The sequence below is a fragment of the Schistocerca nitens genome, chromosome 2 (assembly GCF_023898315.1).
Source record: "Schistocerca nitens isolate TAMUIC-IGC-003100 chromosome 2, iqSchNite1.1, whole genome shotgun sequence".
NCBI classification, from domain to species: Eukaryota; Metazoa; Arthropoda; class Insecta; order Orthoptera; family Acrididae; genus Schistocerca; species Schistocerca nitens.
Genome location: NC_064615.1, coordinates 368,034,031 through 368,057,637, shown reverse-complemented (window position 1 = coordinate 368,057,637; position 23,607 = coordinate 368,034,031). Strand labels below are relative to the sequence as shown.

At 44.7% G+C, this 23,607-nt stretch overlaps 8 non-coding genes across 8 annotated transcripts; 4 read left to right on the top strand and 4 right to left on the bottom strand.

Annotated features, from left to right (window-relative positions):
- Positions 1 to 6,512: 6,512 nt before the first annotated feature.
- Trnav-aac (transfer RNA valine (anticodon AAC)) lies at positions 6,513 to 6,585 on the bottom strand. The gene has a single exon. It is a non-coding gene; the product is annotated as a tRNA-Val (tRNA).
- A 1,411-nt stretch (positions 6,586 to 7,996) lies between these two features.
- On the top strand, positions 7,997 to 8,068 carry Trnap-ugg (transfer RNA proline (anticodon UGG)). Its single transcript has one exon. It is a non-coding gene; the product is annotated as a tRNA-Pro (tRNA).
- Positions 8,069 to 8,703: 635 nt separating this feature from the next.
- Positions 8,704 to 8,776, bottom strand: Trnav-uac (transfer RNA valine (anticodon UAC)). Its single transcript has one exon. It is a non-coding gene; the product is annotated as a tRNA-Val (tRNA).
- Positions 8,777 to 9,010: 234 nt separating this feature from the next.
- Positions 9,011 to 9,082, top strand: Trnap-cgg (transfer RNA proline (anticodon CGG)). The gene has a single exon. It is a non-coding gene; the product is annotated as a tRNA-Pro (tRNA).
- Positions 9,083 to 15,946: 6,864 nt separating this feature from the next.
- Positions 15,947 to 16,018, top strand: Trnap-cgg (transfer RNA proline (anticodon CGG)). The gene has a single exon. It is a non-coding gene; the product is annotated as a tRNA-Pro (tRNA).
- Positions 16,019 to 16,235: 217 nt separating this feature from the next.
- On the bottom strand, positions 16,236 to 16,308 carry Trnav-aac (transfer RNA valine (anticodon AAC)). The gene has a single exon. It is a non-coding gene; the product is annotated as a tRNA-Val (tRNA).
- Positions 16,309 to 17,187: 879 nt separating this feature from the next.
- Positions 17,188 to 17,259, top strand: Trnap-cgg (transfer RNA proline (anticodon CGG)). Its single transcript has one exon. It is a non-coding gene; the product is annotated as a tRNA-Pro (tRNA).
- Positions 17,260 to 17,476: 217 nt separating this feature from the next.
- Trnav-aac (transfer RNA valine (anticodon AAC)) lies at positions 17,477 to 17,549 on the bottom strand. Its single transcript has one exon. It is a non-coding gene; the product is annotated as a tRNA-Val (tRNA).
- Between the last annotated feature and the right edge of the window lie 6,058 nt (positions 17,550 to 23,607).

Here is a 23,607-nt window from a genome sequence, read left to right as displayed (position 1 = left end):
TAACGACGCGCGCCAGCAAAGAAACAGACAATGACTCGCACAGCAGGCAGCTGCGTGCGCCCGCTGGCTCCGAGAAAAATAACACAGACGCTAACCTTGAGAAAAATTCCAGTATTCTTTACCGACGTATACCACTTGATAATTGCGTTAAAGTTGAAACTCTGCGTACTAGGAAGAGCAAAGGTTTACACCACATTTCACATGTAACACCGTTTATTGAGAGATAATGTGCTTTTTTAACTTGAGATTTTAATGCAACATTTTGGTTTATTTGAAAATACATTCTGAAATTAAAGTGCTTTCTGTGAGATACCAGATGACACAGAGGTTAGTTTATGTGACAGCTACACGATGTTATCACGACGCTACTAATGAGTGACAGTTTACAATGTTGCTTTTGCGGTGTATCTGTTTTAAATCTGCACAGTTTTTCTGAATTCTTCTGGAAAGTAAAACATGTTTTAGTAGTAACTTTTGTGGTATAGCAACAATGAGGCAGCCTTTTCCGTAGCACAACAATACGTTACAGCACAGTACTTTCTTCATCACAACAATAAGCGTAATAACTAAGATATCTATACGCAAAGCATTTCACTTTTGTGTATCATCAGGTAAGTACATTGACTTCTGCAGAACTTAGCTTTCGGAGGACGATAACTACAAGACTTCCACAGAGATTATCTTACAACATGACACACAGTTTAGCGCTACAGGACACGTATTTCAGTGATTAATTTTGTACTTAAAACATTTATTTTTAAAGATTTTTGAATTACAAAGAAAGTTTTCCGAGATCATTCCATTGCTGTAATTTGTAACACCTGAGGGTATAATTACATTTATCCTCAGGGGGGTACACGCTTACTTTGTGTACCATGTGTGTGGCAACCACAAGGAACCCTAGCTAATATGGTATTTGCTTATACAACTTTACACATCGGTACCATATTTCTCTAACACACAAATTACACAGCTATCTGATCATTTAACTGAGAGATAAACATTTTTTTTTACTGCATTAGTGACAGATGTTTACGTAATTACACATTTGAATAACTTCACTCTTACGAAATTGTATTTTGTATGTACCTTGTGAACTCTTCATATTTTTTCGGAACCATTGTGATACTATGAGAGCTTTGAATGATGTATTTGGTAAGGGAGCATGATTTTTAAAGTACGTTTGAGGTAAATGACACTACTGACATGAGCAGAGAATTTTTTTAGGTTTTGAAATTATTGCAGAAAGCTACGACGTTTTTGAGATTTGACTGAGGTGTTATGATGTTATTTTGACGACGACGATGTGTTTTATGCTGCTGAGGTATGTTTATGGTCAAGAAGCTGATGCTATATGAGGAATTTGATTATGCTACGTATTTCATGTAATGAAATATTAAAGAAGCGTCGACGAATATATATATGTATAATAAGGTAAGGAGTAATGAGTAACGGTTAGGAACTCTGCCTTGTGAAGACGTATGTTGGAAACCGAGAATCGTACTTTTAGAATTATGAAATGTGTGTAAATGCGTGAATGTATCACAATGCCGACGAAAATTTTTGGACACTGTTATATTCATAGGATTTTGTTTTTACAGATTTGCAACGCTAATTCTTGACCTGTGAAATATTTAAGACTGCCATTGTAGTGGAAACTGCTGTCGTAAATATTTCCGTACGAAAGTTAAGTGACCACCTGCACGTAATACGTCGTGGGCACACAGCTGTGTCAGACACCTGGGCGACAGCCGCCCGAACAAAAAAAAGCCATTAGCCTTCCAGCGGCACAGGTAGAAGAAAAAAGAGGCCATTATAATCGCTATTGACGTTCCTTTGTAGAAAGCATCGCAACATTTCACGGCTATTGTCGTGCTAGTTGAGAGAAATGCCATATGGCGACAGAAATGCCTAATGAAATGACGAGAAATATTTTTACACCTGCACACCTGATTACGACAAGCGTCTTTCTACGAGAGTTAACTTATGAAATGTCACATGACTATTGAATGATATTTTTATGTTTTGCCTTTCATAGTTGCTTATTTCATTTGATATTTAGTTTCCAGCTGTTTTGCAGCATGGGTTTTATATATATTAAAAAAAAATTATTTGCTAATGTGAACACTTTCTGTCAACAGATCTATTAAATAATTATTTTATGACCCATATTCTTCGAAATAGGAGCTCTTGGAATGGAAAGAACAATAAGAAGGGACTAATAACAGGAACTGCATACATAATTTTCTTTTCTAGTACTTAGGAATCTTTTGTAGAATTAGTTTTTGTGGTGCACCACTTTAATTACTTAGACATTAAGATGTGATTATACATTTCCCTTATCTGCATTGTTATCTTTAGTGTACTATTTTTTCTGCTTGAGCTATGTCATATTTAGGTATAAGTTGCTGCTGTTTGCCAGGCATAGTGTTATTGAATTTGATTTTGTATTATTCTGTTAAGCCAGTTTTACTAATGATTTATTTCTTGTTTGCTGCTCATTGCGTTATATTAGTTGTAATAATGCTGCTTGCTTTGCCTTTTGTATATTTTTTTTATTGCTGTTTATATTAATTGTTTTATGTGCTGCTGCATTGCCTCGTCCCTTAGTTTAATATCTGAGCTCAGTAGATTTAAGTTAGCTTAAGAGGGGGTAGACTATATAAGAGACTAACTATGGAGAATAGGGAAAGAATGCTTTGAAAGCTATAAGAAACAGATTTGGCAAAAATGAGTATTGTGCACTGAGAAATAATTATTTTTGAAAGAAATATGAATAGAATACAGAAAGCAGGTATAGATAGGACTTTTGGAAATAATGAGGAATGAAGGGAGATCTCCGAGAAGTAAAGAAAGTTTTTGTTTGCAACATACTGCAGTAAAAGAAACCCTGTCCTTTCCTTGTGTTATCCCACTATGTGTTTGTGTACCCTTGTGTATTTCTTTTCTTCCTGTCTCTGTGTAGTTTCATTGAATTTTTTCTTTTCTAACACTATTCACTATGATGAGGAATACTGTTATCCTCAAATATAATTGGTATTAATAATATGTTATTTACCTTGTAAATATGCTTAGACTTTATTTATTTTATTTTGTTTTAATGCTCATGTGTGAAGTTGATGTTTGAATAATTATTCTGATCTTTATGTATGTACTTATGTCATTATTTTTGTAACATTGATGTATATGTTTATTTCTATTCTTTTGTAAAGCCCCTATTACCGCAAATGTTATTTGTATTGTTATGTTCTTTAATGATGTATTTTGTATCTTTGTAATTGTATTCTTATGTTATAAAATTGTAATTGACACCAGTTCATCAAATTAAGTAACTTCTAAGTTACATTTCACTGCACACGTTTCTGTTGGTCATAGTATATGGACAATATGTGAGAAGTAGGGACTGTTAGTGTTTGCACGTGTGTTAATAATTCAGCAAGGGACTGGATAACAGCATTGCTGGTTCTAAGGACATTCCAAAAACTTTGTGAGTGCACAAGTGGTGGTTATGGACTTGCTATATTATCCGAAAGACTCTTTAATGGTGATTGTGCACCTGCACAGTCACAACAGATGGCTGCTGGCCATCTCTACAAGGACTACAGTGGGTCTGCATCTTTGATGATCCATCAATACCATTATTTCTACAAGGACTGCAGTGGGTCTGCGCCTCTGGTGGCCCACCAATACCGTAATCTCTACCAGGACTACAGTGGGTCTGCTCTGTGATGACCTACCAAACGATATTCTTCAAAACTTCGATTGGCTCCGCTGTGGGTTTGCTCTGTTGTGGCCCATTACCTGTCAGCATGTCAAGAGTCAGCACTGTCTTTCCGTTGGAAGGACAACGATACTTCTTCAAGACTGCATGAAATTCCACTACTTCCGTGTGCATTTTCTTTTACTGCTCAGACTTTGAGAAAAACACTGCAATGTGATGAATGATCAAGACTGTCTTTATGGACTGTGAGAAAATTTTAGCTTTTGACCAACATTGTATCAATAAGTGTGTGCATTTGATTTCTTAGTTATTGTAATTATGAAAATTTTTTTCAAATCTGTATTGGGCACTGCCCAACCCAATTTGTAAAATTTTTTGTGGGGAGCATGGGGGCTATGTAAGTAGGCTGTTTAGTTTTTTTTATTGGTAACGCCACCTCAGTATGAAAATCACCGGCTGTGCCGTGTGCAGTCTGTGGCTGCTTTGCATTGTTGTAATACTCAACCATTGTAGTGTTAGGCAGCTGGCTGTGAACAGCGCGTAGCGTTGCGCAGTTGGAGGTGAGCCGCCAGCAGTGGTGGATGTGGGGAGAGAGATGGCGGAGTTTTGGAAGTTGTCATGAACTGCTCTCTCTCTCTATATATATATACATATAATGATATAAAGGTAAATACATTCTTTTTTCTCTATTAATATCTTTCATTTGCTAACTATCCCTATCAGTAGTTAGTGCCTTCCATAGTTTGAATCTTTTATTTAGCTGGCAGTAGTGGCGCTCGCTGTATTGCAGTAGCTTGAGCAGCGAAGATTTTTGTGAGGTGAGTGATTTGCGAAAGGTATAGTTTAATGTTAGTCAGGGCCATTCTCTTGTAGAGATTATTGAAAGTCAGATTGCGTTGCGCTAACAAAATATTGTGTGTTGAAAGTCAGATCGCGTTGCGCTAAAAAAAATATTGTGTGTCAGGTTAAGCACAGTCCTGTGTATAATTGTTAAAAGGGGACGTTTCACAGTATCAGAGAATTCATTTAGTTAATAATTGCCTTTTATCAAAAGCTTATTATACTGCGCAACTCTTTCCACTTCCCACCATGATCGCTGGAAAGATAATGTCAATCGTCACTAACTACCTATGGCGAGGTGAAGTGTTTAGAGTGACTGGGAGAACAGCTACCCTAGATCCCAGCAATGGAGGTCTGGGATTAACTGACATTAAGAACAAGGCCTCTGCTCTTTTCCTCAAACGGACCACTAGTCTTCTTAATGAAAACGCTACAAGCATTACAACTAAGCTATTTGAAATTCTTAGACCTGCAAGTCTCCACGCGCCAGTTGATGTGCACAAAATCAATCCCCGTCTTCGTCATGTGCGTACATTTTTCGTCGATCTGAGTTATATCAATAGCGAAATAACCAATTCGCGGCAGTTAACGGCCCGAGCAATTATGTGTCTCAGAAAGAAAAATGAAGGGAAGAATAAAATAGAAGAAAAATATCCGTATTACGATTGGGCTACTATATGGAAGAATATCAACCTGCGTGGTCTCTCCTCCGACGCCAAAACATCATGGTACAAATCGGTCAACAATATAGTTAGCACCAACGAACGATTGCACTCCATCGGGATTAGCCAAACAAACCTTTGTCTCAAATGTAATCTCCTCGATACCACAGTCCACAGATTCACGTGTGCTGGGCATATGGACAACTGGAAATGGTTGAGAGACCAATTGGCTTTCCTGACAAGATCATCCACCGACAATTTTCAGCCTCTGATACTTCTCCGGCCACAGATACAATATTTCCCTGCCACCAAAAATAACTCAATTCATTGGTTAATGGGAACATACGTTAGCTATGTCGTTAATAACTTAGGGACCGACAATATCATTGATTTTCATATGTACCTGAAAAATGAATATGATAGAATAGTTAAATATCCAGGCCATAAGAAGACGTATGGCAACATGCTCAAAATTGTCTTCGAGCAACTGGGAATCGGATGACAGCGAAGAGCAAACAAAAGACTTTCTTTTATACAACAATAATCGGAGAAGCAAAGAACACTATATGATTCAGTTCATCTTTAAATTTAAGCACCGCATTTAAGTCGCAAAAATGAAGGGAGTCCCGAAATTTTTTCCCACATTTATTAAGAGAAGAAATTCATTTATTTAACGATTGTCATCAATCAGCACTTAAATTCAAATTCTTTTTTTTTTTCAATTATGAAGCCTAGCCGAGATGGCAATTTATAATTAAAAATACAAAGCGCGCAACAAATGGAAATTCTGCAATTAGGTGACGGATGAGGGGCGGCATTGAGGCCAGACCTCAGCATTTTTTGACCCCTGCCCTCATTGCCGACGCTTATCTGACACTGAAAGCTTTAAATTAAAAATAAAACAAAAAAAGCAGTTGATCCGGGTTCGATTCCCGTCAAAAAAAAAAAAAAAAAAAAAAAAAGTGGCTAGGATACCTGGCTTCAAAAAAAAAATGGTTAAGGCGTAAAAAAAAAGGGGTATGATTCCTGCTTCAGGTGCAGGAGGTCCCGGGTTCAAATCCCGGACGAGCCCTTGCGTTTTGTGCAAACGTGTGGCAACTACCGGCATGCCGGCGGCTGTTCCGCGCATTCCCAGCCCTCCAGGTAAGCACAAAAACCAAGTGGCCGATTCTGAAAGAGTTTCATGTATCATTTGAGCCATCTGCAGCCTGGTGGTGGGACGTTTGAAATTGATTTAAATGGTCACAGTAGAGATTGTAGCAAGTGTCTTGTTGAGTGCGACGAAAAAGTGTTTCCGCCCGGAATCGAACTGGGGACCTTCTGCGTGTTAGGCAGACGTGATAACCGCTACACCACGGAAACTGCTACGCTCTGAGCTCCACATCTGACACAACTTGTAACGATCGCAACTTTGGCGTAAAAATCACTTTGCGGAAACGCACAATGCAGGTATTTCTCATTTGTATGCAACAATCGACAGCACCGTTGCCTGTCTGAATGCCATCACGAATAAGAGCCCAACAAGTCGTCGGAATTGCTCGCGGCCGAGTCCTCAGTAGCATCAGCTACTCTTGCTTTCCGTACGAGGTACCGTCAATTCGCGCAGTCGCTATTGCAAATGATGTCATCAAAAGCAATCACTTCGTTAGCAGCAGGGAGCCTGGGCTCAGCGGTAGCTCTACACGGAGGCCCCGACAGACCACCGCTGGCGCGCCGAAGAAGCAAACCACGTGTAAATCACACAGTATTTTAGTGATGATCTGGAAACGCAAATGTAAAATAAGTAGAACATTATACAAAATTTGTTGTGTGGTCGAGCGGTACCCACTCCTTGCTCTTCCCGGATTATCGTTGCTGCACGGAATGATTGTTAAGGCAGCTACGGCTTCAGAGTTCGTCTTCTCGAAGTTTTGCTTTCGCAGTACATCTCGCAATCTTTTCGTTATGAGTCGTCCGTTTCGGTTTCCCGATGTAGTTTTGCTCACAGCTCTCGACTTCTCTTAACCCCGAGCCACCACTAGCCGAAAATTCCGCACTGCAATCTGGTCAATCTGCAGAGCTCGATGAGAGCATCGCGGTCGTTCCTGAGCTGATGAAACGGCCGAATCTGTAGTTGTTCCCAGATCTCTCCCACAACAACGGCCTCCCGGACGCATGGATTACAGGAGTACGCCACTACTCCCAGCCAGACAAATGCATTTGAAAGCAGAATAACATGACCTACACGCAACTCCTATTTTTGTGTCTGACCTACTTTTAATGATACTGTGGTCTATTTACTTACTACTATCGCTGCTGGACGAAGCAGACCGGGTGAAAGCCACACGGCATTCTTGTAACGAACAGGTAATGGAAATTTAGGTAAAACAATATCAAAAAAAGTTGTGTGGTGGAGCGACATACTTCCTAGATGATCGTTGCTGCACGGAATAATTCTTACGGCACCGACGCCTTCAGGAGTCGTCTTCTGGAGGTTTTGCTTGCAGTCTATTCCGCAGTCTTTTCGTTATGAGTTGGTGTTTCGGATTCCCGATGTTCTTTTGTTTATTGCATTTGCCTTCCCTTGACACTGAGAAACCACATGACGAAAGTGAAACACCACCGTCTTTTCATCTGCAGAGCGCGATGAAATTATTCACTCTATATTCATGGCCTTTAATATTCTTCCCAACAGTGGTGAGCGCTGCCTTCAGAAAGCGGTATTCTTTCTGATTTACATGAAAGTTCCTCGGAGCTGGACTGCTTGGGATGACCTTCATCGCTACCAGTAGTTGGCTCGTTGGTCTAGGGGTATGATTCCTGCTTTGGGTGCAGGAGGTCCCGGGTTCAAATCCCGTACGAGCCCTGCCGTTTTGACCGTGCGGAAGAGTAGGTGGAGCTCACCCACGTTTGCAGCTCTGCAATGAAGAAGAAATGCCTGCCGCAGCACGCTTTGTGTAGCACTACGGTCATGAAGGGACCGTTTGGTATGGCAAGAATCTGACACCAGTAAATTACATAGGTCGATTGCTGTAGAAGAGCCGACAGTAATCTTGCATGCAACGGAAAAGAAAGGTTGTCTTTGCAGGACATGTGCACCGTGAGTGGAGACGAAGCTCAATCGTGGAGCAGTCTACCTTCATCTGATTAGCGACGACGACAACCAAAGGGTGGGATACAAGACTGAGCGTAGATAAGAGTTTCTCAGTATTAGTTACCTTCACACTTCAACAGAGCTGTGACAAGGCGAGTGCAGTAAGCTCTGGAAAGCCAGTATGAAGCGCACTTGAAGTAGTCCTGAAGAAATGGATTATAAATTTTGCCGGCCAGAATGGAGCTACGAGCGTTCTGAGTTACTGAATACCGGTGCACTATGGGAGCAAGAGCATTTGACAGTAAAATGACGCGATATCCGTGTAGCACACGACATTTATTATCCCTGCATACGCAGACGTGACGTTCTCTCGGAAATGGAATCCGAAAACGGGTTTAAAAAAGTCGTGCTTCCGCCCGTGATCGAACCGGGGACCTTCCGCGTGTAAAGCAGACGTGATAACCGCTACACCACGGAAACGACGGCTCTGCTGCTGTGCTACCTGGAAACCCGTAGTAGCAACAGATTTTTCCTGCGTAAGCAAGGGCATCGGCTACCAACTCCGTCCGATTCTAGAAGATGCTATAGTAGAAGACATCGATAAAAACAATCAAACCGCAACAGCCAGGGAGAACGCTGGGTGAGCAGCAGCTCTGCATGGTGATACCAAGAACGGAGGCGTCAGTCATGTGCAGCGCTTAGCCATAACGAACAGGCTCGTTGGTCTAGGGGTATGATTCCTGCTTCGGGTGCAGGAGGTCCCGGGTTCAAATCCCGGACGAGCCCTTGCGTTTTGTGCAAACGTGTGGCAACTACCGGCATGCCGGCGGCTGTTTCGCATTTTCCCAGCCCTCCAGGTAAGCACAAAAACCAAGTGGCCGATTCTGAAAGAGTTTCATGTATCATTTGAGCCATCTGCACCCTGGTGGTGGGACATTTGAAATTGATTTAAATGGTCACAGTAGAGATTGTAGCAAGTGTCTTGTTGAGTGCGACGAAAAAGTGTTTCCGCCCGGAATCGAACCTTTTTTTTTTTTTTTTTTTTTTTTTTTTTTTGGGCCTCCCTTCTCCCCATACAGCCCATCCATACGCTCACCTTGTGTGCCTTCTTCGGCTAACTTCTTCGCTTTAGTCTTTCGTTACTTTATGAATTTTAGTTAACCAAAATGCGTTTTCCTGCAAACATGGTAAAATAAAAATTGTTGGAAGGGACGTACAAGCCTTCTTGTACATTTTCCTTAATACTTGGGCCACTGTATGCGTCGTCCCTTTTGTAACTGAAGAAATGCCTTCTTAAGAAAAAGAAAAGTAAATAGTATATATATGTAAATACTTAATGATCGACGAGTTTCAAATCCAGTAGGGGCGAGCATGCTTCCGCCTGATGGGACACCTGGAAGTGATGCTTTTTTAGGGTTCTGTTGAGGCCTTCTCGGCTACCGTAGCGGCCCTGGGGCCCTCGAAGTCCCCACCGTACTTCGCCCTCAACAGCTATCCCCTACGTCAGCACTCTTCTAAGTGTGGCGCTGAACTGTATTCAGTTAGCCCACTCCATGTCTCTCGAAGAGAATGTTCAACATATTGCCGAAATTCTTTTTGTGATCCTTGGTACGACACAGTCTGTAATATTGTCCCCGTATAAATTTCGTATATTCCAGAATATTGTCATGTCCTTGTTGATTTACAACGTAGTATATAAAATTTCCCAGGAGCCATAATACTACATTGTGCTTTTGTGGAGGAAAGAGAATCTCATCCGGGAAAAATATAGCATCCAATGTAATTTCTCGACCATCAGTCCGGTTAACGAAACAAATCTGCTTCCGAAGGTCGTTCCATATGTCTCTATATCCGTGACAAAGGAACCGATGGGATAAGGTGTCAAGTTCAGAACATTGTAGACATTTATTTGTATCGCAAAGTCCGATGGAATATAATTTTTCATTGGTACTAACGATATCATTTACTACCCTATACCATGCCACCTGGACGTCTGTAGGAAGGAATTTATTATGGAGATTGCTCCAAATGCGTTTCCAGTTGCGATGTGGAAACTTTGTCTCCTGCTTATGGTGGGTAGATTTTGATCTTAAACGATCGACCAGGTAGCGGCAGTTCCGCCTATGTATGTCGTGTAAAATGGATTCCATGTAGCTGATCTCCAAATAGTAAAATCTAATATGTTTCAATTTATAATTGATCGTGCTGATATTGATAGGTGGCTTCAGACTGGCAGGTCTAAAAAATTTGAACAATTGTGATGTTACGCCGGTCGGGTAGTCCTCAATGAGGTGCAGGGACCGCTTAATAAACAAGGCAGTAGTTTTCGTCTGTATATCCGTTAGAGCAAGTCCTCCTTCGTCCGGTGTTAAGGTAATCATTGCAGCAGCGACTCTAAAAATTTCTCCTTGCCAAATGTAGCGACAAACTGTCGACATAATAGCTTTTGCTATTCCTTTAGGGATGGGTAAAATTTGCCCCACATACATGGCCTTAGAGAGAACGGAAAGGTTTACAAGTTTAGTTTTTTGCTTTATATTGAGCTCTCTCAAATGATGTAACAGGAGAGCACCTCGAATCCTGTCCAACATTGTTTTCCAGTTTGAGGCAATCGTGCGGAGGGGACAACTATAAAAGGTGACACCCAGGGCTGTATGATGGTCGACACATTTCGCCCAAGCAATCGGAGCTTCCGTGAGACCGTTAAGAGGTAAAAACGCACTCTTCGCCTCATTTACTACGGCACCCGTTGCGTTGCAGTAAAGCCGCAAATTTTCTGTTAAATGCAGTATGTCTTCATTGCTTCTTATTATCACACCAACGTCGTCAGCGTAAGCATTGGTAACTTTCTTCGTGCCTGATACGGCGATGCCATCTAAAGCAGCAGTTAAACGTTTCAAAAGAGGTTCCAGTGCAACAACATACAGCATCATGGATAATGGACTCCCTTGTGGGACTCCGTTTCTGATCAAAATATCCTTAGTATAGTGTCCATTCAGGCAGATCTTGGTGTTGATACCTGTTAAAATGTTAGCTAAAATTTTCACATTCGGAGCAGTTAATCCCATACACTTCAAGGTTTGAAAAAGGTATCCGTGGTTGACCCTATCAAACGCCTTGGCGAAGTCTATAAAAGCAAGACCGCCTGGTTCAGTTGTGTTGGAAAAGATGGCGACTATGTCCCTATATTCACTGACAGTCTTGAACATGCTGCGTCCAGGAAGACAGGTCTGATAACACCCTATGGCCTTGTCGAAGACCGGCCGTAATCTCTCTTTGAAAACCCGCGCTATTATTTTGTAATCAGAATTCAGTAAGGTTATGGGTCTCATTTTACCAACATCCTTTATTTCTGTGGACCTACCTTTCGGAAGAAGCACAGTGATACACTTTTTAAATTCCGGCGGGACGGCCTCTCCATGCAGGACTTCATTTACAATTGCAGTGAAAGTGTTACCAATTACATGCCAGTAAGTTCTATAAAACTCTAAAGGCAATCCGTCAGGGCCAGGTGATTTCTTAGAAGGTGACGACTTCAATAGGTCGAAAACGTCGTCTTCGGTGATTGCTGTTCTAAAAACGAGGTTATCCTCTTCCGTTAATGTGTTCGCAATGTTAGACGTGGATAAGAAGTCTCTCACTACCGGTTCGTCAATCGGCCGTTCACCATAAAGGGAATCATAAAATCGAAAAACCTCATTCAAAATGTCTTTTTGATCTGTCAGGACGCTCGTGTCCTCTGCTCGGAGGTATTCAATAAAATTTCTTCTCCTTTGTTGTTCATGGCGGATTAGATGATATATTGAGGTAGTTTCCTCTTCGACAACAGTCGGTGTGTGTGATTTGATTTTTAAACCCTCTAACTGTGACCTCCTGAGAGCTAGGAGCTGTGCTTTGGTTCTGTTAATTTGTAGAAAAGTGTCTTGAGTCATCGGCTGCTCGTAGAGGTCGCTTAAGCAAGCATAGTGGAATTCAATTGTATTTCGGACCCATCTCGCTCGATCTTTACTGTACTCTATCAGAGTAGCTCGTAATTTTTTCTTGGCAACAGAGGTCCACCACTCTATATTAGTTCTATATTTAAAACGCTGCCTCAGACAGGCCTGCCAAGTCACCGCTATGAGATCCGCGAGAGAGTTCTCTACCAACATTGTGATGTTCAATTTCCACAGAGGCCTACCCCAGTACGTCTTCTGCTTCATTAATTTCACACTGCATCGTACGCCTAGGTGGTCGGAGAAAGTAGTGGGTACGACTTCAATTGCAGAGACTTTGTCTTCTAAGTTCGAGGAAACATAGATCCTATCAATTCGGCTCTGCGACCGACTACTGACATAGGTAAAGCGGACCGCAGTGGGATATTTTATGTCCCACGCGTCTTTCCATTTCATGTGGTGGACTAGACCATCAAGTTCGCCGGATTTATTAAAATTTGGACGTTGGTCCTTTTCCTTTAAAACACAGTTCCAATCGCCGCCGATGAGAACCTCCCTTGGGTTGTCTTTAAGTAAAGTTAAAATGTCACTTTTAAAAAACCTAGCCCTCTCAGATCTAGCATTATTTCCCGATGGAGCATAGATATTGATAAAAGTTGTATTAAAAATTGTACATCTAATGCCCCTCCCTGAATCTAACAAACACACATCTTTCAGTTCAATCCCTTCCCTGACAAGGATCGCTGTCCCACAATGACACTCAGGAGCTACATTTAAAACTTGTTTATACCCAGCTACATACAGATCCAAAACTTGAACTTCCTGTAGGAATGCAATATCAGTGTCGGACTGATATAAAAAGTCTCTAAGAGCAGCCACTTTAAGTTCATTCTGTATTTTATTGATGTTTAATGTAGTCACGTGATACGTTTGTTGCATCCTGATATATGAGTTATTCGAGCTGAAGTTGTACTAAGGATGAATAAATACTCCCGCCCCGTCCGTATCCCTCCTGCTTATGGCACATTACATTTGGTAAGCCCACTCTGTTAATAAAAGTTGTCTTCGTCTTTTAGGGAATTTTTTTCCATATCTTCATCAGAACATTCTTCTCCTTCTTCTGCCCAGTCCAGTCTGGTCCCTAAAGTACTTCGATCGAGCGCGGGTGCCTCTACGACATCTGCAGTTGTAGTGTTAATCTCATTAGAGGATGGTTGGCGTCCGTTTCCAGACTGCATAAGACTGCCGTGTGCTGCAGGGCCCTCGTCGGCACTTGCCGGAGGAGAACCTTCCAACACCTTGTCTTTCCCCTGTATGGACCGGAGCTTGTCTCGTAAAGCAGGAGCCAAACTCTCGGCAGCTTCATGAGCCAATCTCCGCTTCTTGGAGTTTCGTTTTCTCCTTGGGGATCGCACAGGAGACGAGTCGGGAGATTTTCCCGCTGAGGTTGTGGGGGAATCCTCTGACGACTTCTGTCCCTTCTGTTTATCTAAATTTCTGTTGGCAGTGTCGTTTGTAGGCCCTATGGTTGGTACAGTCACCAGCTCATTGCGAACGTTAGGCGGTTCGCCAGTATCTGATTCCTGCACACAGTGGTGGTCGTTCGCATTTGCAGTTCCCACTTCTCCTCCATTCGACGTTTCCCCCGTTGGCCCGTCAGTTGCCTCTGTATGTAGGACTAGTGGACCTGCAGTACCCTTTTCTGACTGATCTGAAGCCGTCGGACCCCCGTGTGGGAAAGTCGAAGAATGCCGTGCAATGGCAATTCCCGCGGTGGGCAGTACCTCCTGCTGCACACCTGACAGACGTTCAGTCGTAATGGAGATCTCACGTGTTTCATCAAGTGATGGCCGCTTGTCTGTTTCCCGAACAGCTTCACCGAGACTCGGTACTAAGTTATTCTCGGGTACCGCGTGTGCAGAGGAAGCTTCCCCATGCCCTACGGGGGCCGGTACTGCGGGGTCGCGAGTGTATGCAGCGGCCGCGTAGGTTAACTTGAGACTAACCGCCGGGCCTGAAACTGCAGTGTCCGCAGCCGGGAGCTGTGGAACACGTCGCTTAGTGCACTCATTTCTAATGTGCTCAGTCGAATTACAGAGAGCGCAAGTTCGGGGTTGTCCGTCATATATAACGAGAGCTCGATAGCCACACACAGTGATATATGAAGGTATATGCCTCTGAAGCTCAATCTTAATTTGACGAACGCCATTCAAGACTGGAAACATATAGGACTCTGACCATTTCTCTGCAATGTTCGAAATAATCCTACCATATGGCCTAAGAACTTTATTTATCTCTTCGGCCGGAATCTCGAAGGGCAACTCAAAGACTCGAATAGTTCTGATGCCGAGTCCAGCATGAGAAACGATAACATCACTGACAGACCCATCGGAATGATTAAACTTCACGACACCACCACATTTATCTACTATAAAAGAACATAAGTCAGGACTTTGCAATTTAACAAAAGCAGCATTTGAAACAAAGGATAAATGAACGCCAACAACATCATCAACAGAAATCTGTACTTTTTCCATAAACCACTGCTTAATCTCAAACGCTTTCGGTCTCACAAAATTTCTGTCAAATGCAAATTTGATCGTATCTTTCCGCAAAACATTAACCGTATTCATTCTGTCTTCAAATAAAGGCTACACAAGTCGCAAGAACGAAAGAAGCGATACAAAACAGACCTTGTACCAGCGACACAGCTGTTGTTTACATCAAAGCGCCAGCGCTGCCGCCACACGTCCGTCCCGCACCGTGGCTGCGACTCGAATGAACTGGGGACCTTCTGCGTGTTAGGCAGACGTGATAACCGCTACACCACGGAAACTGCTACGCTCTGAGCTCCACATCTAACACAACTTGTAGGACGATCGCAACTTTGGCGTAAAAATCACTTTGCGGAAACGCACAATGCAGGTATTTCTCATTTGTATGCAACAATCGACAGCACCGTTGCCTGTCTGAATGCCATCACGAATAAGAGCCCAACAAGTCGTCGGAATTGCTCGCGGCCGAGTCCTCAGTAGCATCAGCTACTCTTGCTTTCCGTACGAGGTACCGTCAATTCGCGCAGTCGCTATTGCAAATGATGTCATCAAAAGCAATCACTTCGTTACCTTCACACTTCAACAGAGCTGTGACAAGGCGAGTGCAGTAAGCTCTGGAAAGCCAGTATGAAGCGCACTTGAAGTAGTCCTGAAGAAATGGATTATAAATTTTGCCGGCCAGAATGGAGCTACGAGCGTTCTGAGTTACTGAATACCGGTGCACTATGGGAGCAAGAGCATTTGACAGTAAAATGACGCGATATCCGTGTAGCACACGACATTTATTATCCCTGCATACGCAGACGTGACGTTCTCTCGGAAATGGAATCCGAAAACGGGTTTAAAAAGGTCTTGCTTCCGCCCAAGATCGAACCGGGGACCTTCCGCGTGTAAAGCAGACGTGATAACCGCTACACCACGGAAACGACGGCTCTGCTGCTGTGCTACCTGGAAACCCGTAGTAGCAACAGATTTTTGCTGCGTAAGCAAGGGCATCGGCTACCAACTCCGTCCGATTCTAGAAGATGCTATAGTAGAAGACATCGATAAAAACAATCAAACCGCAACAGCCAGGGAGAACGCTGGGTGAGCAGCAGCTCTGCATGGTGATACCAAGAACGGAGGCGTCAATCATGTGCAGCGCTTAGCCGTAACGAACAGGCTCGTTGGTCTAGGGGTATGATTCCTGCTTCGGGTGCAGGAGGTCCTGGGTTCAAATCCCGGACGAGCCCTTGCGTTTTGTACAAACGTGTGGCAACTACCGGCATGCCGGCGGCTGTTCCGCATTTTCCCAGCCCTCCAGGTAAGCACAAAAACCAAGTGGCCGATTCTGAAAGAGTTTCATGTATCATTTGAGCCATCTGCAGCCTGGTGGTGGGACGTTTGAAATTGATTTAAATGGTCACAGTAGAGATTGTAGCAAGTGTCTTGTTGAGTGCGACGAAAAAGTGTTTCCGCCCACAATCGAACTGGGGACCTTCTGCGTGTTAGGCAGACGTGATAACCGCTACACCACGGAAACTGCTACGCTCTGAGCTCCACATCTGACACAACTTGTAGGACGATCGCAACTTTGGCGTAAAAATCACTTTGCGGAAACGCACAATGCAGGTATTTCTCATTTGTATGCAACAATCGACAGCACCGTTGCCTGTCTGAATGCCATCACGAATAAGAGCCCAAGAAGTCGTCGGAATTGCTCGCGGCCGAGTCCTCAGTAGCATCAGCTACTCTTGCTTTCCGTACGAGGTACCGTCAATTCGCGCAAGCGCTATTGCAAATGATGTCATCAAAAGCAATCACTTCGTTACCTTCACACTTCAACAGAGCTGTGACAAGGCGAGTGCAGTAAGCTCTGGAAAGCCAGTATGAAGCGCACTTGAAGTAGTCCTGAAGAAATGGATTATAAATTTTGCCGGCCAGAATGGAGCTACGAGCGTTCTGAGTTAGTGAATACCGGTGCACTAAGGTAGCAAGAGCATTTGACAGTAAAATGACGCGATATCCGTGTAGCACACGACATTTATTATCCCTGCATACGCAGACGTGACGTTCTCTCGGAAATGGAATCCGAAAACGAGTTTAAAAAGGTCTTGCTTCCGCCCAAGATCGAACCGGGGACCTCCTGCGTGTAATGCAGACGTGATAACCGCTACACCACGGAAACGACGGCTCTGCTGCTGTGCTACCTGGAAACCCGTAGTAGCAACAGATTTTTCCTGCGTAAGCAAGGGCGTCGGCTACCAACTCCGTCCGATTCTAGAAGATGCTATAGTAGAAGACATCGATAAAAACAATCAAACCGCAACAGCCAGGGAGAACGCTGGGTGAACAGCAGCTCTGCATGGTGATACCAAGAACGGAGGCGTCAGTCATGTGCAACGCATAGCCGTAACGAACAGGCTCGTTGGTCTAGGGGTATGATTCCTGCTTCGGGTGCAGGAGGTCCCGGGTTCAAATCCCGGACGAGCCCTTGCGTTTTGTGCAAACGTGTGGCAACTACCGGCATGCCGGCGGCTGTTCCGCATTTTCCCAGCCCTCCAGGTAAGCACAAAAACCAAGTGGCCGATTCTGAAAGAGTTTCATGTATCATTTGAGCCATCTGCACCCTGGTGGTGGGACGTTTGAAATTGATTTAAATGGTCACAGTAGAGATTGTAGCAAGTGTCTTGTTGAGTGCGACGAAAAAGTGTTTCCGCCCGGAATCGAACTGGGGACCTTCTGCGTGTTAGGCAGACGTGATAACCGCTACACCACGGAAACTGCTACGCTCTGAGCTCCACATCTGACACAACTTGTAGGACGATCGCAACTTTGGCGTAAAAATCACTTTGCGGAAACGCACAATGCAGGTATTTTTTTAAAAAAAAAAATTCTTTATTTCATCATTATCATGTTACAATGTAACCTACTACCTAAATACATTAGTAGGTCCTATATTTAACTATGTCTAAGTTCTATCTGCAGCAATTTGATGTTTAACACTACAGGCTTTTCTTGCTATACTCTATCACCACTATGGAGGTTAATCTACCATACTCACTATACTATGTTACTGTTTGTATAATATTCATTAATTTTAGCTTGTTTTGATTGTGATACTACTTGCTAATGGTTGTTATTATTGTGACTATTCTACCTGCAGCGTTACAAATGTGCCAGGATAGATACAAACCTACTTTTTGGCCGTTCCCACTGAGCTAATCCCAGTGGGAGTGCCCCTGGCACTGGGCTGGCCGATGACGTATTCGCTGCAGTTCTATACTAATTCTATTACCCTAGTTTGATTTTATAACTAATCTTATGTCTAATGTCGTTTTCGGTGCGTGGTCAAGTCCGGTGGTGATGTACTACCCCCCAACCTATTCCGAAAACCTGGCGGATTCCAGCCGTGAGGCGGCTGGCCAAGTCCACGTCCCGGCGGAACCGGGGGGCGTACGCGACAAGTCTGGTGTTTATTTATTTATCGATTGTTCTCGAGATATTCTCTGAGGACTTTACTCGATATTTTATTTGTTAGGTGGTTCAAGATATTGAATGTGTTTTCGTGCCTGAGCAAGTGGTACGTGTGGTTGTTCGGCAATTGTTCCCTAAGTTGTTGTGCAACATCGTCGAAGAGGGGACACTCGTACACCACATGGTCTGGAGTGCCCAGCACTGCTCCACAGTCACACGCTGGTGTTGCCCTTTTCCCGAACCGACAAAGATATGTCGGATAGGGTCCATGCCCAGTAAGAAAGTGCAGCAGTCCCCTTGTTGGTTTGATATAGGTGAGTTCTAGTCGTTCTTTTATGTTGGGAAGCAGTTCGTGTGTCCTTCGGCCAGTTTCATCATTGTCCCAGAGATTTTGCCATAATTCCATGCCCCTTCTTCTGATGCTTTGTTTGTCCCCTACGTATATCCCCATAATTTCCTCTATTTCTTCCCTTCGATTTTTCTTTATCCAGTACCAGGTGGCCTGCTCCCTGATTTTTATGTCCAGTGGACATAGCCCCATTAGTACTGAAAGTGCCCCTCCTGGAGTTGTTCTGTATGCACCCACTGAACGTAGGAGCATGTTTCGCTGCACTCTTCTTACGGCCACGGCAGGCATGACCCTCGTGAGCCTGTATGCCCAGACCGCTGACCTGTAACCTACTATGGATGTGAGAATGCTATTATGGTATAATTTAATAAGATCAGGTGGTAGGTGGAATCTTTTATGTCCTATTCCTATTAGGTTATGTAGTACTGTGAGTGCTCTTTGCGTTGCAGTGTCTATATGCGATGCATAGTTCCACCTCTCGTCGACGATGACACCAAGATACCGGGTTTCACGGCGCCTAATGACCGGTAGGCCATTTATTCTTACGGTAGGATTTCTTGTGAGTTGGCCTTTGAGCAGCAGGTAAGTTGACTTATTGGGTGCTATAGTCATTTTAGTTTTGTGACACCATGTGGTCAATATTGTAATAGCTCTTTCTATTTTCGGCTCCAGATCTTCGCGGCTTGGGCCGCCGACCAGCAGGAGGAGGTCATCTGCGTAGGCTATGACCTCTAGCACATCTTCACTGCTCTTTAGTTCTTCCAAGAGTGGCTCCATGTTTATATCCCAAAAGAGTGGCCCCAGGACTGAACCCTGAGGACACCCCTTGGTGATTTTCTTACTGAATTTGCCGCTAGGGGCCGATAACCAGACCTCCCTGTCTTCACAATAGCTCCTCAGACAGCCATATAGCGGCCCTGGGCATTCTTTCTCCCGCAAGCAGGAGAAGAGCGAAGGCCACCACAGGTTGTCAAAGGCGCCACTGATGTCCACCATGATGCCGACTATGTACTTGTGCGGGGCAGAGTCACAGACATCCGCAGCCAGGGCGATTGCGTCAGACGCAGACCGCCCCGTCCGAAAACCGAACTGCCTGTCACTCATCCCGCACAGGACTCGGTGTGCAGCCAACCTGTCTGCCAGCAACCTCTCAAAAAGCTTGCCCAACAAGTCCAGCAGACATATGGGTCTGTACGACTTGGCTTCTTTGGGGTCTTTGTCCGGGCCCTTCTTGATTATAACTACATTCGCCTTTTTCCAAATAGAGGGGAAGGTCCGAAGCCGTAAACACTCGTTGTACAGCTGAGTGAGAGGTGCCACCAGCTGGGGGGCGAGGTACTGTATCACCTCCGCAGTAATGCCGTCTGGGCCAGGAGCTTTGCCTTTTTTGAGCGCTTTTATTTGGGAGTTTACCTCTTCTTCAGAGAAGGGGTAGACCACACGGTTATTTTCGTAGACCCGTTGGTTCTCTCTTCTTATTCTCTGTTGTTCTTCAGAATCATCTTCTTCTCTATCGTCAGGTAATAGGGCACGGAGTAGGACTCCCGCAGTTTCCTGCCAGGTCTCCGTCATCCGGTCCCCACTCCTGACGGTAGATAGTACCATAGGTGATTTAATTTTTTCCCTTACTATTTTGTAAGGTAGTCCCCAAGGGTCTGTAGCCAATTGGCTTTGCACGTATTTCTCCCAGCTCCTCGTCCTGACTGCCTTGAGTTCCTGTTGGAACTGTTCTTTGGCTTCTCTGTATATCTGCAGCCATCGCTGCTTTTCGTACCAGACGACACACCGCTGGTAATACCTCCTCGCCCTCCGTACTGCTTGGCGCATTTGCCCCAGTTCGGGTGACCATGGTGAAGGGGCGGCCGCGATAGCCCTCCTCCTGGTTGGTACAGCTGCCTTAACTGCCCTAGTTATCGCACTTGTGAGATCTCGGGCGTATTCTTCTATATTGACATCACCCTCCAGTAATGCAGGGATGTCACACTCCCTAGCCAGCCGGTCCCAATCAGTTTTGTTATAATTGAGCTGCGTTTCCCACCCCGTGTCCCAGTGGCACTCGCTGTCTCCAATGGTGAATGTTATGAGGTTATGATCGCTTGTGGTAATCTGGTCCCAAACTGTCCAATTCGATATTTTTGTTGCAAGGTTCGGCGTTACAGGGGTAACGTCAATGTTTGTACCATGTCCCCCCCCTCCGGTGTAGGTGGGAGGGTTTCCCTGTTTATTAGCGACCATAAGTTGTAGTGACATGATGGTGTCGACAGCTTTCTCTCCTCTGTCATCTTGAGTACCACTGAACCACAGGGGGGATTTTGCATTGATGTCCGCAGTCACAAGAATTTTCTGTCCTCGCAACGCCGTGGCTATTTGCACAAGCTTATCCAAGAATTCATCTATTTGCCTTCCATACTGGAAGTACATGTTGACCAGGTATAATACCCCTGTGGGTGAATGAAGCTCCACGACGTTGCAGTGGTCATCCGAAAATTGCGCTAATACGGTGGCTCTCAATGCTTTGTTTATGATTAAGACTGCGGCTCTTGGTTCCCCTGCGTTATAGATTTGTTGCCAATTGGCTGCGGTGAACGGGATCCGTCCAGCCAGGGAGTATGGCTCCTGTATGCAGACTACATCTAGACTCTTCTCCTCCACCACCTTCCGGAGTTCCTGCAAAACCAATTTACTGTTATGAGCGTTTATCTGTCCCACTCTTAACTGGCTCACGTGGGTAGTATGTATGTATATGAGACTCTGGCCAGTTTTTGCGCCAGTCGTGTGCTACTCTGCCGTTGGTGATGACAGATTGATTATATAGTTCATTGAGGTCGAACTTTTCATTGCGCCTTTCAGAGACTTTCTTAACCAGGTCTCGCAGGGCTCCAAAATCTGTGGGGAGATTCATTGTCTTAAGCTGTATTCTGTCTACAGCCTCCATCACTGGGAAGGTAATGTCTCTGCCATATTCGTGGCCGACACGCACCACATGCCTCAGGGCTGTTGTGAGAGTGGCCGGCTCTTCAAGTCTAGACAGCTGTAAAGCGTGCTCCAGATTGGGATAAATCCTGGCAGGATCTATTCCTGGCCCTCGTTCTATCGGTGGGCTTATTGGTGTACCTATGTTTGTTGGTACACTAGTGCTACTTATTTTATTTTCTTGTACTTGCTCTTCCTGACTTTTTGTATTCGGGACTTCAGTCACCAACAATTTCCCTACCACAGGATGCCCAAGTGGTCGTGCTTGATCTTTAAGCGACCTTTGTCCCCGATTCGGAGGGGAGGGTGCTTCATTCTGCTCACAAGGATCTGTTTGAATACAGACATCTTTCATTGTAATGACAAGATGTGGCCTAGTGATCTTCTGTATAAATTCTTTGAATTTATTAGCCCTTAATGCATCCCTCAACCGCTTGCTGGGAGACTTTCGTTTGGGCTTCCTGTTCCCATTTGGGGACTCAGCCATAGTCGATTCGAGCTATGAGTCTCTGCTCAAGCATCCTGTAGGTAGGGCAATTTCTGCCGGTTGCGTTACATGGCTTTTTGCCTCTCTTTATGCAGGGTATGCATATTCCAGCTTTGCTGCAACTTTTCCTAGTATGATCTTCTGACCCGCACTTGGAGCAGGCCGGCCTCCTCTCACAATGCTTATGTATATGATCTAAGTCGCCACAGTTGTGGCATCTTGGAACCACTAAGTAATCTCGCACGTTTATAGCGTGAAAGCCTATGTAAACTCTCCCCATAGTGGTGATTCTACGCCACATCTTTCCCGAGACCTCGGCAACGTGATGTACGACGTCACGCTCCCGGGGCCCTGTTCTGAAGCGTAATTTGAAGTCGTTTTTGAAACTTTCCCATTCCATATCATCAAAATTTTGGTTATACAGTGTCTCATAGATATCTGATTCTGTTAATGCCACTGGTACGTCATAGAGGATCACCAGCGGATTTCGCTTTTTAGGTGGCTCACATTTGACAGCCGTATTCAATTTGGTATTATTTAGGATTTTATCTCTGTCTTCCTCGGTCGCTACGTCAACTACTACTACGTTTTTTGTTGTCTTGACTTTATTAATTTTAATTTTGTCCTTAGCAGGATCAACTGTAGTAGTGAATATTTCCTGTACTTTTTTGACCGTTTGTCCGGGCAGGGGTCTTAAAAAGACCGCCGTGTCCGGCCTTTTAGTTACCTTAGCAATTGTCTCTTTAGTGGTTTGGGGTTTTGTGACTGCTTGTGCAGCCACTGCAGCCCAAGTTTTGGTTGGCTGCTGCCTTAGTCTGTTGTTCTCTTTTTCAAGTTCTTCGAGTCGCCCCTCAAGCTTTGCACTTGCGATAGCCCAAGCGGCGAGCTCATTTTTGATTGCCAGAACTGCAGCCTGGCTGATTTTGCCGTTTTTCACACTCGAGTCAAGGATTTGGTTAATTTTAGTATGTCTTTCGAGTGTGTTTTGCTCGTTCTGTTCCGCTTCCTCCTGTGAGGTAGGAACAGTCGCAATCGACGCCCTCGAATTCGCACTAGAATCACTCGTTTCTGAATCAGCCATGTTTGTGAACGAGTGATAAAAGATGGGAGCCCGTCTCTTTCCCCGGACCGGCTCCTCTGGCATGGGGGGGGGGGGGGGGGGGACTTCTGCAGCTCGCCCACCAACCTCGCCCCTAGGTCAAGGGCACTCCTGAGCTGTCAGGTTCAGCGCGCCGTTGCCAGCGCACTGGTCCTCGTCGAAGGCCTCGTCGTCGACGATTTCACACGACGCTCCTCGGCAAGTGCACCCCGCACTCTGGAGAGGCGGATGCACCCCTCGTCCTTCGCCGCCTACTAGCCCGAGCTTCCACCTGAAGGCCAAGGACCCACTCCTACTCAGGTGGTGGGTCGGTCCCCCAGTCGTTCGGCGGTCTGGACCCATCTAAACTGGCCCAGGCGATATCACCACCTCCTGGGTTTGGCAGAACACGCCCCGGTTACCCAGGGGCGCGGCGAAGCACCCTTGCCGACTCGCGCCGTGATCCCACGCCGACAAA